The sequence below is a fragment of the Anarrhichthys ocellatus genome, unplaced genomic scaffold (genome assembly GCF_004355925.1).
Source record: "Anarrhichthys ocellatus isolate YVR2014 unplaced genomic scaffold, GSC_Weel_1.0 scaffold11, whole genome shotgun sequence".
In the NCBI taxonomy this organism is placed as follows: Eukaryota; Metazoa; Chordata; class Actinopteri; order Perciformes; family Anarhichadidae; genus Anarrhichthys; species Anarrhichthys ocellatus.
Genome location: NW_022280041.1, coordinates 3,351,970 through 3,371,390, shown reverse-complemented (window position 1 = coordinate 3,371,390; position 19,421 = coordinate 3,351,970).

Sequence of the window (19,421 nt, the reverse complement as noted above, 5' to 3'; positions counted from 1 at the left end):
TATATATATATATATATATATATATATATATATATATATAAATACAATGATACTTCTGCTCGACTTCTCTTCACAGTTCAACACTCACAAATGATGTACAGTTTGTCCACATACTTTTGGCCGTGTACTTATTGTGATTCAGCGTGAGCTCAGACTTAAACTCCTATGAATCAACATAAAGTTTGAAATGTGATAATGGGCCTACTTACACACATTCCTCATTAGTTGTTTTTTTAGTCTAATTGCAGTGTTTGTTGGTGCTCTGCCAGCTCCAGATGTTGTTTGGCATCTGGCAGTGGATCATTATTGTCTGGGCCTCTGCCATGCATCTTATGAGCACAATCGCTCCTCTTTGATTCAATCGGGTTTGTTGTTTTTTTTGTTCCCAGAAAGACTTGTTTTCTTGGCATCTTCATGCCTCTCTGGACTCATCCTTGCAGATGAGTGTAACTGTGAAATCCTGCCATTTTGGAGAGGATGACAATGACACTTACAAACTGAGAGCATGAGTGACTGAGTGAGTGTTTTGAATGTCTTCCTGCATAATTTGTAGCAGATTTCTGCTCTTTGTTCCTCTCTGTCTGCCCTTGGTTTGGTCACAGAACCCTAATATTAACATTTGTTGAACAAATACTGATTTCATGAGTCAAACAGAAAGTCTTTTTTATATTTAAGTCATTCAATAACTGCTCAGTTATATGTCTATTTAAAGGGCCAGTGTGCATTTTGAGGGATCAATTCGCAGAACTGGAATATAATATTAAAAACTGAGAATCATTGTGTTTTAATTAGCTTAGAATGAGCCCTTCTACAGTAGCCCAGAATGGACAAACCCAGACACTGGCTCTAGAAAGAGCTTTTTGTGTTTTTATGTTACCTGCAGGCCTCCTTCCTCCTAAAGTAGTGTTATTATGATATTAATGACCAATATGCAAAGCAAATGGTATTATGGTTTCCCAATTGGCAGCTTGAAAAGGGAGGGGCGAGGGGACGATTATTGAGTTGGTTACAATCTGCACCCTCACCACTAGATGCCACCAAATACACTGTCCCTTTAAACTGAGCAGTTCTGTCAGGGAAATTCCTCCGGCGACCGAGAACTACACACAAGTGGCTAAACTTGAACAAAACCAGTGCTTTGTCTCTATTTCCCCTGCGGTGCTGTAGTACAGGATTACATCATTCTTTACAGGAACTTTCTCGGAAATAAGAGCCCCATAAAATGAAGCGTGAAATGCCGATTGAAAAACAAAACAGTGTGAGTGGGTGAGAAGAAAGCTGTTAAATGGACCTTGTGTTTGGGCTATTTACTCACACACAAGTGTAAATGCTGTCTTCAAAGCCGTGCCTATGCTGCCAACATTCTGGTAAAGAAATGCTGAGTTATTAATCTATTTATTTGTTTTTTTATTTTATAACAGATATGAGTCTTAAAGTACACACACACACTCACTGTATAGTGTAAACTTTAGGGTTAAACCAAAGTATTGGGCACATTTTAATTTGACGATGGTGCTTGATGAAAAGTGAGGGGATCACCGAAGTCAGCAGGATTCATCCTCTGGGGAACACGAATGTCTGTACAAGATTTCACGGTAATCCAGCTGAGATATTTTACCCATGGACCAAAGCGGCGGAGCGACCAGCAGACAGACGTTGCCGTCTATAGAGCAACGCCTTTAATACAGACGTGACCTCAGTGTCCCCAGTGGTGGAATCAGCCCTGATGATATTGACTCTGTCTGTATTTTTGGGGCTAAATTACAAAATGATAGACTCGAAATTACATGCAGCCCTGCCTGCAATGAGAGACATTTTGATACCTCAAATAGCAAAACTAATACACCGTAACCTTTTCCATTATCCACTGGTGCACTTGGGGAAACTATTTGCCAAATATAGATATCTGATTAATATGAATAACTCATTTCTGATCAAACTGGCACAAGAAACTGTTTCACTCCAAGGTCAGGGGGCGGGGGGGGGACTCTGCTTCAGATGTTGTGTGGCTGTCAGTGTTTCATTCCCGGCCGTTGGGACAGCTCCCCTCTCTCCGGCGTCTTCCACGTGCCAGATGATCACTGTGGGCCAGCTCCTGCGTCCACCGAGTGGAAAAATCACTAGTGTGGCAATCTGCAGCCACTCGGAAACCAGCAGCGTCGAGCTAATGCTAATTAATTGGAACACACACACATTTCCTTTCTGCCCTCTTGCTCTCTCTCTCTCTCTCTCTGCACACACACACACACACACACACACACACACACACACATGCCGCCCACAGCCTTTCAGAGTGTGAACTAAAATGGAAGTGATGTGTTGTGGTGTGCAAAAAGCATCTCTGACTCACAGAGAGAGAAATGAGCAGAGACACGGACACTGCTCATATAAGATACTGTCAGTGAGTGTGTGTGTGTGTGTGTGTGTGTGTGTGTGTGCATCATGTCAGAAACTGTGTGTAGGCTCATATCATATGCTGTGGGGTGGTCATGGAGACAGGCGAGTGTGTTGCTGTTCAGACCTCTCCGTCTCAGCTTACTCAAGGTGAGATGACGGATGGACGACAGGTAGCTGCAGTCTTCAGGAGATTCTGTACGTGAGCGCGTGCCCATCCATTTTTTAACTTCCACCTTCATTGCAGTCGAGGATTAAAGACGCCCTCCACTCAAAGGTGCGTTTTACTGATCGTGACCTCAGCCGGACGCTTGAGCTGCATGCAGACTGGCCGAAGTGTGTGACATTTGATCGACTCATCTGAGATCAAGAAGGAATCTTAATTGAAAGGCTTCCGTCAATGCATGCAAATTCACATTTGTCCCACAGATGAGATGCAGGATGTGTGATAATGCGTTCGCCATCATATCTAATTTGCTCTGCAGTAGCATGTTTGCTGCATGATGGAACTATTAAGCTCTTGCTGATGAGTCGTTCAATTCAAGCGCAAACATTGTTCAAACCCAAAGAACATATATTTAGAAAATTAGACTGTATCTGTCAGTCACAGGGTAGCCCCTTCCTAAAGCATACTCTGCTTTATGGTCATAATTTACGAAATGAACATCATGCTGAATTGAAGAAGACTTGAAACTAGAGATCGAGACCATAAACTTATGTTTACGATGTTTACTGAGGTAATAAATCAAGTCAAAAGTAAGGGCATTTTCTCATAGACTTCTATACAATCGAAGGAGTCGCCCCCTGCTGGCCATTAGAAAGAATGCACGTTTAGGGCACTTGCACATTGGCTTCACTTTTCATACCAGGAAGCTGCCGCTTGTTTAATTAAGTGAGGCTAAATTTTGGAGAAATGTGTAAAACATGATGCTCAAGACATCTAGAATATGTGTGACAGTAGGAAATAAGATGATATTCCCAAAAATAAAGCAAAGACGGTGCTCAAAGAATGAAAAGAAGTCAGACATTGGAGACGGCATCCACTCACATACAATGCCAAACACACGTGCCAACCCTCTCACATGCACATTTCCCACAATGCCCCAGGGGGCCCAGGCAGCGTATGACGACAGGCAGAAGAGCTGACTCGGTCGTCCACGTCCCCTGCACCCTATTTATTCCGCTGTCTGTCTGTTCCCCTCCCTTCATCACAGATCACTCCTCCTCTGCACGGCCTCAGTGACGCAGTCGAGTTGACGCCTCGTTCACATCTCCTGGTTATAAGAAGCTGACAGCTTCACAGAGTCGGGCCAAACAAGATGCAGGGATGTAGTGGACAGGAGAGGGCTGAAAGAGTTACACCAGGTTGAATTTGATAATCAGTTAATCCTCAGTCTAGTCAGAGAGCAGCATGCATCTGCTGTTCAGAGGGAGAAGTGAGGCTGTTTGCCAAGCGGACGCCGTACACGAGGAATGTGACCCGGTTAATTAGACTGTGAAACACTGCACAATCATTTTATTGTCCATCAGGGTAGAAAATTATGTTTATCTCAGGGAGATATGGACATGTCGTTTTTTCAATGCATCCGACTCTCACGGGAAAACTGCATTTGCAGTTTCTGGCTGGCTGATTAACACACAGGAATCTTTAATAACGCATAAAAAAATGGAATAAAAGAAGTTTCCACTGCAACTGGAAATAAAACAGAATACACTTTGCATACAAACACATGGTGTGGCTGAATTATGTGTTTTATAATATGTGGAAGTAAATGTTGGAAAATCAATGAATAGATTGAGCATCAGCTCTGCATGACACAAAATAGTAAAAAAGACACATACATAATGCAGAAGAGGTTTTGCAGGTCAGTTTTTAGAGTTTAAAAGCTAACTTTGAATAAAACACATGTAACCCTCTTGCAAAAACAGACTGTAAGGTCAGAAATATCAGCACCTAAAGTCAGATTAGATGATTATTGCAGGAGATCTGTACTCTATTTAGTCCATTAACTATAGACACTGTATTTTCACCATCACTGGAAACGGTGTCAGGCTTTTCCAGGCTGCCATTTGCATCAGGTCAGGGCAAGAAGAGCTTTAAAAAGGGTTGTGGTTTCTTCATTTATTAATCTCATTCAGCCAATTACAGTATGCTTCTGTAAAAAAAAGCCACAAACCCAAAAGTAAAGTTATTAACCGATGCTGTTTGATGCTTCCAGATGGTATAAAAGCAGTTTCAGAGGCCTAATTTTTCTTTGAGAGGGAAATAGAAAATAAACTGAATATGCTCATAAATAATGTCATTAATTAAAAGTTTAGTTTTATTTAAATGCCAACATGCATTCTGTGTGTGTCTACGTATGTCGCGTTCAACAAAGACAGGAGAACGAGTAGATGGGGACAGGGATCAGAGCCAAACCACCGGAACAGACACTTCATGAAAAGAAAAAATGTTTTGACACCAACATCTGTTTCGAGACGCCCCGCGTCAGCCGATGTCTCCAGAATCTCCTGCAGCTGTCGTCTCGCTCGCCACACTGTCATCACGGAGCTTAAGACGCCGCGACGGAGGTGAAATCACACCATCCAAATTCCCTGTACCTGAAAATCTGCTCAGGTGTCACAGCTGTTGCCCTTCCTTTTTTTGCTGTTCACTTTTTCTCCACTCATGCAGTCAGGTGTTGTCCTCTGCAACAATCCTCACATTACAGTCATTTAGCACGACACGCGACTAACAGAGCCGGGGCCGGGGATTGAACCGCCGCCCCTCTGATTGAAGGACGGCCCTGCTATCCACTTAGCCACAGTCGCCACTGATATGAAAATGATCCACAGCTGTTCTCTCACACATTAACATCCCCCCCCCACACCCACACCCACACACACACACACACACACACAACGTGTCTGCACACACATGCACATAAACACTCCACCTCCACTCCTCTGCTCTTCGTCTGCGTGTTACATAAAGGAACAGCGGGTCATCCTGCAGAAAAACCTCCAGACAGGTAGACGGAGGAAATGAGCAAGAGTGTGAATGTGGGGAGGGAGTGCTGGGGATGTGTGTGTGTGTGTGTGTGTGTGTAGGCGAGAATGTGAGGGAGAATATGGTTAAGTGTCTTTCTTGTTGAGGGTGGGGGGTGGGGGTGTGAAGTGAGAGATGACAGGCGTGACGATCACACCTCTGGCTGACTAATCCCTCCTCCTCCATCTGCAAATTAGACTGTTAAACGCTGACAGGCCCGGATCATAGACGGATGCATGCAGGAAATGGAAGAACAAAAAAAATCGTTAATTTCCTTACCACTGGAAGGTGTTTCCATGCCCATGGACATCTGACAAAATGGAAAAATGAAAACCGAAGAAGTCTGGAAGATCTTTTAGGAGCAAATCAACACTTTTCGTGCACTTTAACAAGCCGTCCGACATCCGACAGTATAAGTGTGATGACTTTCCCCGCAGCACTTAAAAAAGATCTAAATCCATTTTGCAAAGTATTCCTAAATGTGATTTCCACTTTATTCAGAGGAGATGTGAGAAGATGACACGTCGGCGTCTCATCCTGTATTAATTTCCCTTCTAAAAGAACGACCATTTGTAAATCCATTATTCATTTTTAGCTGGAATTCTTGAAGAAAAGACATCATGGACATATTACTGCCGTACACGGATGATGAAATAATCATTTCAATATATCCATTTATCAATGTATCATGAATTTTAACAAACCACCAAAAAGCGATGGACTTTCTTACATGTCTTGAGTGAAAAGTTTTCACGAGAGTGAACAGTTACACTTAGTTTCTTTAAAAAATGGAGGATGTTGAGAAAATAAAATATGTAAAGTGCTGTTTGGCATCTATTGACAGCTGCTCTACACGAAGGCCTGCCAATCGAAAGGATTGCTGTCTCCTGTCTGCAGATTGATTTTTTTTTCTTCGTATTATAATATTTTCAGCAGTCGTTTTTCATTACCAGAAATAAGCACATGTATTGTTGTAGTGTTCCCTCAAAGCCACCGCTTGCGGTTTGGATGCAAGATAATTGTGTTTTCTTGCTGAAGCTGTTCGCCCCTTTTACTCACTTGTGTTTGAATATTTTATGGTAATTATTCGGAGGCATTTATCAGCGACAAGCAGAGAGAGCAACAGCCTGAAGCAGATAACAAGACACCAGATCTCCCTCTACGAACTCCCACTGAAATCACCTGCATGTAGGTGAGTGTGTGTGTGTGTGTGTGTGTGTCTGGAAACGAGTGCTCAGGGTGTCCCCAGAGACGGTATGAAGCTTTGACTCCGACCCCCCCCCCTCCACAATAGGGTCAGATTGACATTCAAGTTCAGCGCCATCAAGGACACATCTGCAGCTGGGATAACTATGCTCACACACACACACACATGCGCGCACACACACACACAGACACACACAAACACACACACCAGTCCTCCTTAATTGGTGGGATGTGCCCTCATTACATGTCCAAATATATGCATGTGCCGCTATTGTGTCTCCCCAAAGACTCCCTCTTTGAATGCGGATTGAAAGAGCGCACCATGCTGTGAGTGTGTGTGTGTGCGTGTAGGTGTGTGTGTGTGTGTATGCGTGCGCGTGTGTGTGTGTGTATGGACCACTAGTCCCGGCAGGGGATGGAGATGAAACCCAGCGGAGGGGAACCGACCCCATTCAGAGCTGGTAATCCAATTCTGAAAGCTGTCTTTCAGGGGAGTGTGTGTGTGTGTGTGTGTGTGTGTGTGTGTGTGTGTTCAGATTGGGTGTGGGTCTCGGCGTGTGGGGGTGTAAAAGTAGCAGAGAGTAGTGCTTTAATGTGAATGCAAAGCCACAGAGGGGTCAGGTTACTCCCCTCTTCTCCCTCCTCTTGTAACCGTTCATTTGTTTTTTAAATCCATGACCCCCGCCTTCGGGGGCCATGGCGGACAGTGAAGACCCCCCCACCCTCCTCGTTCTCTTCCTCCACCACCAGCTCTGTCCCTCTGTTCGATAACCCAATAAGCAAGTGCTTTTATCTGAGGATCAAGTTTCCTGCTTTTGGGATCCTGAAGATGACTCAAAAGAGAAACAAGTCAGTGTGTTTGTTAAAGAGAACAGTGAATTTATCTGTTTGTATTCAAAAATGAATAAAACTAGAATCTTTAAAATGTGTAATTGGATTTTAAATAATACATAAACAAACACTCTGTTGCTGTTCAGATCAGAATCTTAATCTGCAGTTCATTTGCACTTGATCTGATTTTCTGAGCTGATCTCGGTAAAAGAGGAACTTGTGACTTTTACACGGACAGATTATGAAATGATGGGCCCCCAGCACAGACGCCTAAAAGGCCCCTAACGCTACCTAAAGCCCCCGCTAACAGATCTTTGGGGCCCCCTTAACCCCTTGTCCCCTTTATCCATGCCTAGGCCTTAACTGTAAACCACAGGGATGAGCATGTTCTTGCAACAAGAAATAAACCAACTTGTAGATGCTTGGCGTCATAAAGTCAAAGTGAAAATCATTTCAAACGATGTGAAACCAGTGTGTTTTCAGCGAAAATCAGTAGAAAACAAGAGAGTTGTTTTCGTGCTGAGTTTTGCAGGGCTGAGTTCAGCAAGTATCGGTGAAGAGCAGAGGGGAGTTGAGTCCTCTGAATGATGGATAGCTGCTTGAGACTGCTGTATTATTGAAACAAGGCCACAGAAGAGCAAGCCCCCTGCTCGATGAAGGATGCAGTCCCTCTCACATGCAGCCGGCAACACATGAATCATGATTCTTCAGTCGGAAGGTGTCAGAGAGAGATCCCGGGAAGAAGATGAGAGATGGTGCGAGGGGAAATAGGTGATGCTAATGCTTTGCTAATGTCGTCCTTTGATGAGTTTCTTTTTGCCAAAATTTGTAATAGTTTCTGAGAATCTTTGGCAACAGAAATTCTGTCGGAGGATTCGAGAGAAACTAAGTGCGGGTGATGGGAGAACAAGTGGGATGGAGAAGAGGAATAGTGGGGGTCTGTCAGGCCCACCAGGTCTCTGGTGCAACAGAGGGGCCGTTATTTTCTTTGTGAGCTCGGGAAACCGGAGACGCTCCTCCGCTCGGCTACTGAGTGACATCAACCGCTTGGGGAGAAGAGACACACAGACTAAAAAAAGAAAACAACAACGAAAAAAACCTTCCATTAAAACCCACTCCCACAAACCCACACGAGCCTCACCACCCACCACTGCCACGCACAAACATCCCCCGAATCCCTTCTAAATGGCTAAATATTTGCATTTTTCTCTTCCAATTATCCTCCCGTCTTCCTCTTCTGCTCTTTCATCTGCGGGTGAAGACAGGTCTGTGTGAGGTTTAATGAAAGTGAGACTGGCTCTGTCATCTCTCTGACACCGCCTGCTGCCTCCGTCTCATTACCCTATTATAGCAAAAAAGGCACAAAAACAAAAAAGGTCTTCTGCCGGGGCCGTAGGCGTAGTGTGTGGAATCAATCAAGGTAAAGTACTCATAGACCGTACAAAACATGTAAATCTGCCCCGTTCAACGATTAGTCATTTGGTGAGCAACTGCATGCTCAGTGTATGCAAAGACAGAAATACCACTAAAGATGGACAACGGCTTTGATTTAAAGGAACTTAGTTGTTACTTTTAAAATAATAAGTACTTTGTCAGCTTCACAGAGCTAAATGCTAAACACAATAACAATGCTAACATGCTGTCGTATATTGCTGAACAAGTTCAGCCGTGGACAGACGGATACACACACTCACGCACACGTGTCGGAACGCATGATCTCCCCACCTGGTGTAAATAATCAAATAAAAATAGTTGTTGATATATATTTTAATCAGGACCAAAGCGGTGGACCGACCAACTGCTTGCAACTGTCCTTGTAGTTCATATTTCCTTCCCCCCAAAAAATGAGGATTTAATTTTCAGTAATTGGTGCATTTATGCTGGAAATCAATCATCAGACGGACCGCACTAATGAAGAAAGCTGAAGGTATAATTTGTCTCACTCCTACCAGGTGTAACAGAGCCACCATGAGAGTACAGCAGTTAATGAACCACAGTGTGTTCACACCTACAGAAGAGGTCTAATCAAGCGAGATGAGTGGAAACACCTGCGTCGGTGGCCGACTGGGGCACTTTAGACCTGAAGAATTTAACATTCTGCCCGCAGGCTGTTACGCAACAATCAATGTCACCTGCTGACATAATGAGGAAAAAAAAACCCACACAACTCGGTCTGCGGTGTGCCGCTAATGTTCTTTTGGCGAGGAAGTCGCTGGGTGGGAAAAGTTTTTAGACGCAGCAGGAACCCCTCGGAAATATGCAGATGTTTTGCTGCGGTTGCTCGACTCATTACCCAATTTCACTGCTAAAAAAAGTAAAGAGCTGAGCAGCTTGAACCTCATTCATCCGTGTGTGAAGAGACTCTTAAATTACCCAGGAGTACATCGAAAATGGGTCCAATTTAAAGGAGGGAGTAACGACAAACAAACGTGGGTGAGATCTATACAACAAACTCAATCATTGTCAGATTATTCATGCCTCTCCACTTCTGTCTCCTTCACAAGGCTTAAATCTGTTATCCTGTTAATTAAACGACATCTAATATGATTCACCGACGAGTTGGCATATCTCATGCCGCTAACAATCTTCCTGCTGGTGCTTTAGACGAAGAACAGAGAAGTTCTCTTCTGTCTGCGGCATCTCTTATGCTCTTTGTAGCACGCGCACACCTACGCACTCAGTTCGCAGCTGCATGTGATCTCGCTTTCCCGCTTGATGTTTTGGAGCTAACGAATGCTAATGGAGGCGCTTCCACTACCAGCCACTGACGAAGGCATAACCGCGACAGCTCGCTGTAGATGAACTCAGACGTGCGTTGCATGCATAAAAACCAAAGATTTCCCTCGACCTCAAAATGTACATTTGCCTTCACGAATATCATATCAGCACACAAACACACATTGGCGATGCCTGCTTCGAGCCTCTGACGCACACTCCGGAAGAAACGCACGTGTCCCCGGGAGGTTCCCACTCCTTGCCCCCCCCCCTCTCTCTTTTCGATATCGAGCGGGGCTTCACTCTGCAGAGAACAAAGCATTTGATTGTTTTGTTCTAGATCACCAGCTCCTGTGTGGGCACGGGGTCAGAGCGGCGGTGCACTGCAGAGGGGAAGTACGAGGCGGGATTTGAACCGCGGTTCACGGGAGTCTCAGTAAACAACTGGGCCGTAGGTGGGTCTGCGGTGGATTCAGCCGCCGGGGGATAAAGAGGAGGGGATTGTGTGTGTGTTTTTTGAATGTGTTTTTGTGGCTCATAATTCTGTGAATGTGGGCTGCAACGGCTGCATCAAAGTGTAATCTTTCGTCTATACATTTAAAAAAGAAGGGGATGATTGCGTGTGTGATCAGCAGCAGCATCCGGCACACGACGCAGAACTGATTTGATAGATATTTAATGTGTTTCCTCTAGTTTCTGATCTTCTCCCTAAAACATCCTTCACAATCATCAGTTTACATCGTTTTTTACCCTTTTTAGTTTTTCTTTGTTGTGGTTCTTGATACTTTAAAGCCAAGTTCGCGCTAAACAAACCTCGTCAGATCGCTGCACAATTCACTCTACGCAACTTGCTGTCTTGTCTTTTAAGTTGTGGTTTTCACACAACATGACTGACCCGTGATCACACGCTACAAGATCTTTCGGAATCCCCGATGGAGTCTCCAAAGCCTCAGGGCCGCTGTTGAGGTGCCTTGAAACCGCGTCCCGGCCGTCAGATTTTTCAGCCAGAATAAAAGCTGTCACTTCATTCAGTTTTAATATGTTTTCAAGCGAGAAAGAAACAGTTTAGACTCCCAATATGTGGGGAGTTTATCCAAATAGCGCCCTAGTTTTCGGAGATGTGACGAAGTGGTGCCAGGCGTCTTTCATTGGCTGCAGCTTCGGTGACCTGACCGCGTCTTCATTAAGACCTGAACCCTCGTCGTCACACCTCGACCTCCACTCGGCTTCGTCTCTTGTCATTTCCTTTGCACACATCTCTTCCCCCCCGTGATGTTGTTTAATTAAGGCATTTATGGATCTGCATGTCTGCGCGTGTCACTCTGTGAGTCAAAGCACGAGCGTGCAGGGAAGCTCTGTTTTCCTTCGACGGCTTTGCGAGTGCGTTCTTGTTGCTGAAGTATTTGCCTATTTCATGTTTATGCAGAGCCGATTTAGTTCCTCTCTTTTTCCCCGCAGACATGCCTCAACATTCCAAACACACACACACACACACACACACACACACACACACACACACACACTGGAGAGGGAGGGAGGGAGGGACTAATTAAGTCGGTCACAGAAATGAGGCCTAACCTCCATCGCCTCAGTGGCTCGTGTGAACAGAAACAACGCAGCCAAAACTTGATCACAGTCCCGGCTGTGGGCGATCAGAGCTGACAGAAGTCCACTCGGCTCTCCTCTAATCCCCAAATCACTCCATCCCTTCGTTCATTCATCCGTCCACATCTGTGTGAAGGGCTGCATCACGTCCAGAGAGAGACAAGTCTGAGGGCACGACATTTGTTTTGCAGATTAAAGTTTTAACAAATGAAACAACTCTGCGTGATGTCTTTGAGAGGTGCATAAACTTCGAGACACTGATGGAGTTCGGTCGAGGGTGCACTCGAGGCGTCTCGAATGTCTCGAGTCTTAAAAATGTAAAACTCCAGCCACTGATGTAGAGGAGAATGGAGACCTTCTGAGGCTGCTGCTTTGCCAGTGGGTTTTATATTCCATCTTATGTTATGTATTCTATTTCATCTTTTTTTGTTCATCTTGTTTTATTAATATTTTCTACCTTATTTTCTCTCTTTATGTTCACTTTATCTATTTTCCCTTTTCATAAAGCACTTTGTGCTGCATGTCTTGTACGAAAGGTGCAAATGAGGTTCTTTGTTGTTATTTTGAATTATGTGAATTCATCTTTTTCTCCACGGCAAACGTTTATGATTGCAATGTTTACTGCTTCCAAAGAACAATTCTGTGAAACTCCAAATTATCCATAATCAAATCAAAATGAACGAATCAAATGTTTTTAACCTGCATCTCCAACATTGTACAATGTCTTCCTTTCTATGATATCTAAGTCACGGCGGGAAGTTTCCCGTTCCTTTGCAATACTTTTGCATTAAACAGAGATAACAGTTGGTGTGTTGGTCCGGTCCAGTTATGAAAGAAAGTGACACCTGGTCGAGCATCAGTGTGTGACGAGTTGGGATGAGAACGCGTCATACGAGTCCGTAAGCTGCTGTTCATTGCCAGATAGTTTGCCGTGACTGTTACGCCCCACACTTGGGCGACTTTTTGGGGGGAAACAACGCTCCATATTGACCGAAAATCAACCACAGAAGACCCCTTTAAGACAATCAAATCCATGGGATTTATCAACATAAAAACATGAACAAGACAATAACAACAAGTGGGCTCTTTCTTCTTTCTGCTGGCACAGGAGCTTTTAACCTGACCCGGCCAGGTGCACCTCGTTTAGCAATGCAGCACACCTGAGCAGAGCTAGAGGGGAAAGGGACAACAGCACAGGGAACGTGCACAGCTGTAACGTGACATTCAAGCTTCCTATATTCAGCCTTGTCTGTCTTTTAGGGACTTTTGCCTACTTGCGTATTCTGTTTCAGACACCCTGCTTTCATCTCAGCTGTGTTGCCTCAGAGCCCAGCCTGTCCTATACTGTCTTATAGTGTCTTACTGACAAAGACTTAGATTTAAGTAAAACTGGTTCAGAAAAGTTAATAAGATAAAAGGTTGTGTTTTATTTTTTTTTATTGAGAAACTACTTTCACCTAATGAAACACTTGTTTGTTCACATATTTCTCTTGATTACCCTGAAACACACATTTAATATATTTCAATGGAACAGGAGTAATAATCTAAGTTGTTTCAGGGTTTAGTACCTGGTACATGCATGGCAAAGAAGAAGTGGGTCAAATGTTCCCTCATGACCAACATTCAGCTTAGCCAGACAGCTGCAGACCAGAGTGGCTCGGCTGAAGTCGAAGAGTCAAAAAACTTCAGCTACCTCCTCTTTTCAATCAGAGGTTTATGACTTTTTGCTTTTATTTCTCACCAGCTGAGGTTTAACTCACTTCAATTATATAATTTCCGCCCTTGGAGAAAGACGTGTAAAACTATAAATTCCTCCTCTGCAGACGAGAGAGCAGAAGCGAGGAACATCTGGTAGATTTTCGATGTCGGTGTCACCTCTGAGCCCAGCGGAGTGGTTATTCGCAGACGGGATGAGCGCACATTATCGGGGATAAGCTGCTCTAACAGCCCACCCAGCCGGCAACCTGCACGCCTGCATTGTTCCAACACGCTCTGACTCACAAAAGGCAAAAAAAAAAAAAAAATACATGGAAGCCTTCGGTGCTGCTGTGCCTCATTGCTCTCTGTGACTCACAAAGCTGGACTACATTTAGCCTGCAACATCCGTCGCCAACACAGTGTTGGTGCTGAAGCTGAAATGTTAAAGCGGTGCATAGAAAGAGGGATTGATAACAGGTAGACATTAAAAATAGTATGAAGAGACACATTATATGATAAGAGGAATGTGAGACTTAAGAATCAGTGGCAGGTATGGTTTCATTTTAGTTCATGCGCTTCATGTCAGGAAATTACTTTGGATGTAAGGCTTTTTGAAAATCAGTTTTAGGCTGCATATTTCATGAGATTGCTATATATTCTTTTCTGCGTAACTGATGTCAACCCCGTCGCCAACAACATAACGTTCCCATTCAACTAAACTGCACTCTCTATGTTTCAAGGGAAATGTTGAGGATTATTGGTTAAAGTTTTAAACGGTGTTTAAAGTGGCTCAAGAATTTTCACATAGCCAAATGTTTTAACATCATTACTGTTACACAGCACTGCAAGATATATAGATTGTAGAGATGACCAATATTTGATAGGCAAAGTGGCAATAACCCAATACACAGGATTGTATTTGAAGAATAAGCCGTCACGAAGGATTTTAAAAGAACCAGACTGCGTTGTAATTGATTCTTCAATTATTACTTTTTATAAAATAGAATTTCTATTGAGTAACTTAAAATGGGGGATGTATACGAATGTGTCCTTCCTGGTATAGTCTAAAATATATTCCACTGGCTCAATAACAGGAAAATTGTTTCTGAAAGACAATGACCTCTTGCAATCAGTGCCAAAAGGCCCCGTCTGTGAAACTAAACAAAGACGATTGGTTTCCTTAAGTGCTCAAGCAGTTCTTGGTATTGTCACGACGGAGAATGGAAGCATATCCTGCAGCTATCAACACCGGCATTCTGCAGTGGGAGGCAGCTTGAAAGCGGAGAGGAGACGGGCTATGGGCCAATCCCAGTGTCCCCCCCCTAGAGCCTGAAACCCTGAACCCTCAAGGACTTACTGACGTCACCTGGTAAGTGGTTGAGTGTAAGAGACTGTGAGGGCTTGAAATGGTGTAATTAGGAATGGGACAGCACTTTGCTGCAACAAATCACGTCGTTTAGTGTCAAGTAATGTGTGACGTCCTTGACAAAAAGTCGTCTAATGTCCAGAGGCAACATCATCGTTCTTTGTGAATTGGAAAGAAATTGTCTGTTTAGTGACTCAAAAGAGTCACGAAGTGGCCAAACTAGTGGCTATTAGAATTGGTGGTCAAGTGTAAACATATGTGACCCGAGTGCCGTGATTTCCCCCCCCTGTGATAACAACAACGTGAGTCACAGAGCTGGAATACATAAAGACCTGAAATGCCCTTCCTCCTCGGTGATGACAAGGCGCTTGACATTTTAGGCCCAATCACAGTGCAATCAGGGCAAAGCACTTGAGTTAAGCTACGGCCATTCACCCACTTGTGCACTTTCAAATGCATAATCCTAGAACATTGCTCCGCAGAGCAGCATGTGCACGACACATAAACGCACGGTTATGGAATTAACGAAATCCATTCTTTTGTGTTTGTTGCATTTCATTTTTTTGGCATCGCGGGTGAATGTTTGTTTGTGTCTGTTTATGTGCGTGTGTGAGAGCCCATTAACGAGAGATTTGATGCGTTTGAGTGCATGATGCACAGTAGTGTGTTTGTTTACGTGTTGTTAGGGAGTTTAATGTGATCCCGTGAGTGCACGTAGCCTGATATCCCGATGAGTGGCCTTTTTGTTGCCAACCCTATTATTCTCTCTGACAATCTTGTTAGCTGCTTTCTGTGTAGGGAGGGTTTACTTTCTCTCTAATGGGTCGTCCATGTGCTGCAGGACGGACAGCAACCACACCACGAAACACCTCAACAGAGCGATTACACCTACATCAATACTTAAAATCTCGTTCTACATTTATTTAATATGCAAACTTGTCATTTTGGGGTAAGAAAAAAAAAATGGGCGTCTATGAATTTGTATTGAATTAGGGTTTACTTATCTTGAATAAGGAACTTTGTTAGTTGGTTTTCAGACTTCTATTATAACGCCAAGTCTGATCAGAACAGCAAAATACAATGTTGCCTCAAAGGTATTGTTTCATTACGGTAAGAGATGTTTTGCTGACAGTTTATGTTTTTTACAAGCACATTGAATACCTGCTTTTTGTAATTCCCTCTCCCGCTTCTCAGACTTCAGTGATTATATCACATAAACGTTAAGAAAAACTAGTTCTGCTGTATGTCTGTAAACGAGACTAAAAGTCTGAAGCATAGCAGCTCTGTGAGGATGTATTTAAGCACAGCAGCGTAATGGCTAAATGCTTAAATCAGTAGGTTAACATGATGATGCTAATCAGGTTTAATGTTCTCCATCTTAGTTTAGCTCGTGAGGATGCTAACATTTTGCTAATTAGAGCCCAAAACACAGTGCAGCGTGGCGGATGGGAATGTCGTTAGTTTCGCTGGTATTTTGTCTTAAACTGGACTCATGGCGTCAGAGGAAACATCAGGGACTCATTTTTTTAGGGGGTCATGAATGTGCGAACCAAATGTCAGGACAATCGATTAAATATTTGTTGAGATATTTCTGTCTAGACCAAAGTAGTGGACTGACCGACAGACCCACATTGCAGAGCCACGACACTAACTGGGCTAAAAAGTCAATAACTAATGATCAAGTCGATGTTTAATTAATGTAAAAAGTCCAGGTATTTACGTACATTCTTATGTGAATTTCATGTCACAGATGCAAGGTGCTCAGGTAAGAAGAGATATCAGTTTGGAAGATGAGCAGTGGGAACCAATATGATTTTATCTTAAATTTTCTCTACATTGTTTTCGTATACACACCTTTGTGCTCTTAAGACTCACAGATACATAAAGTCATGTTTGTTTCAGGAGAAACATGACACAAAGTAAATTAAACTCCAAGTGTTTGTTTTCTTTCTCTTTTTGCCGCTTTATTCCTGTTGTCGTCATGTTATTTTCAGCTACTGTAGTTATTGTAATGATTGTTATGATTACAACTATGTGAAAAGTAAGGGCGACAAAAAGAGAGAGGCAGCAAAGACGTGAGAGGAAAAACAGAAAGGTGCGGAGGCAGCTGGCCCAGAGGCCAGCGGGCGCCACTATGGCAACACCAGGCCATAAAAACAGACAGGCGGGGGGGAACGCAGCATTATGATTGCCTCAATCACAGTCATATCAAACACACTGCTTTGCATTTTGTTTTTGTCCCTGTGAAAAGCAATTTGTTCCCTCATTTAGTATGGAGGTAATTTCAAACGACTGATTGCAGGATGAAAAGTCTGGTTTTGGTCTTCGGGGAAATAGAAACCATTTAGAATCAGAATCTTAATTGAGCAACTGTCGCTGGGTGTTATGTATCGCTGCTGAAGAAGAGCGTGTGTGTGTGTGTGTGCATTGCTCTAATATACTGAATAATTCAAGTGAGTGCATATCTGAATAAATCTGCATTGAAGAGAGAAATGGCAGAGACAACAAAACGGGTCCACTCGCAGATGAATTGAAATCAATCAAACTTTATTCGTCACGTTCACCGTCCATCATTACAAAGCTTTTGGGGCCCCTAGCTCCGATTGTCGTTAGCCATTTGTTCAGAGCCCCGTCACCCACCCAAACTTTCGCGCCCAATCACAAAAATAGGGGGGGAAAAAACCACCTGTCTCGTTCTTCACAGCTCACAGTTAAGTTCTTAAACAGAAGCCGGAAATCAAAAGAGGCAATGATGGAAAATACAGTCAGATAATCATCGAGCGTACCACTTTCACCCAATGAACCTGTCTCTTTCACTTTCCTGCAACATCAGCGGATGTTGCAGATGGCTCAGCAGAGTCCAGATAAATGTACCTGACACCACAATAAGAAGTTTTATTTCCCAGTTTAACGAAGAAAAAAAAAAAAAAAAACTTTTGCAACGTCACTCTTAAAAAAAAATAAAGAAGCTAATGTGAAGATGGTGAGATTTTAGCATTCTGTTTTTCACGGGTCCTCATTTTCAAAGAAAAATCACCGACTTTATCGACGCGGCAGCATGACCATTACTGAAACCCTCCCACAAGAAGCAGAACAGCCGGGCGGACGACTCGTACAATCAAAACAGCACTTAGAGAGATTCACAGCCACGGAGAGATGGGGCATAAATGAATATTTGAGGGAAAATAAAAAACGTATTCTTCAGCTGGCTCCCATTCACACACAGACATGGGAGGAAATGCATTTTCAAAAATCCCATTTTGATCATTTATTTTCCTTTCCTGAACTCCACCGTGAGCTTAAAAATCAAGTGTTGTGCCAATGCGTCTGGGGATCCAAAGCGTACAGAATTAAATGAACATAGACATTTTGAAATAAATTATCATGAATTATCTCTGTCGATTCTTCATTAGTAACAAACACATATTCAGTGTTTTATTGTTATTTTACAGCAGGACTTTAACTCAAAGCCAAAATGCTTTCTTTTACACGTAGCAGGTGTATCAATCCTAAACACATCGTCCTGCTGCTGGAAACAGCCGTTGTTGCATTAAATGTGTATTCATCCACAGCTGAAAACAGTCCCAAACAAATGCCCCGTTTCTTCTGTTTGAGTCACAGCTGCTAAAAACTACAGAGCCCAGCTGTTTACGAGAGTTATTGAGCCTTTTAAAAACACAAAAACACATTTTTGTGAGTGTTTTTTGTAAAAGATTTACAGCAAGAACCAATACACTTGAAGCTGTGTGCCTCAGGAAGGGTGGACTCACACATTGTTTGTCTTTTCGTGGGATTTGTATGAAAAATACAGCAAAAACTCCAGTTTCATCCTTTGAGTGAGTTTTTGCAGTGTATGTAGCTTGAAGAATATTACACATAGCTGAACACATTTCAAAACCTGTAAATAAAAAAAAAAATCTGCTGTGCATCTCCAGCTTTCAAAGCTGAGGTTCCGCGGTAAGTTCAGATAAGCACACGTTGAATTCAAATATTCACAGCCACTTCATGAAGCTGTTTATCCTTCACTCACGTCGGCTTTCCACACGCTGCACTTTCTATTCCTGTCAGAGCAGCAGCGGTTTGTGTGTTTGTCATTATTGTAACCTACAGACTCCAACCACAAAAGCTTTGTGTGGTTGAGCACTTAAGCGCTGCCTGGATGAAAGATGAATTTTCAAGCGACGACACTTGTTACAATGTGCGGTTTTCAAAAGTGGTCGTTGTAGTTTTGCATTATGTAAAACATGTGGAATTAATATTTCATATCGCCGCCACATGCCTTGTTCCACCTGAGGTGGTACGCTGAGCATATGAAGGTTTTCTATCCAGTGTATTCATGAAAAAAGGCATTTCAAATACAGTAATGGGATTCTGTAAAACCCCGATAATAAATAATACATAGTTTTAATAACCCGCACGCACATTATTTCCTTTTGTTGCCATGCCAACTTGGCTGGCCTTGGGAGAAAAATACAACATGAAGCAGAGAGACCCTTCCTGGCTCACACACACACACACACACACACACACACACACACACACACACACACACACACACACACACACACACACACACAC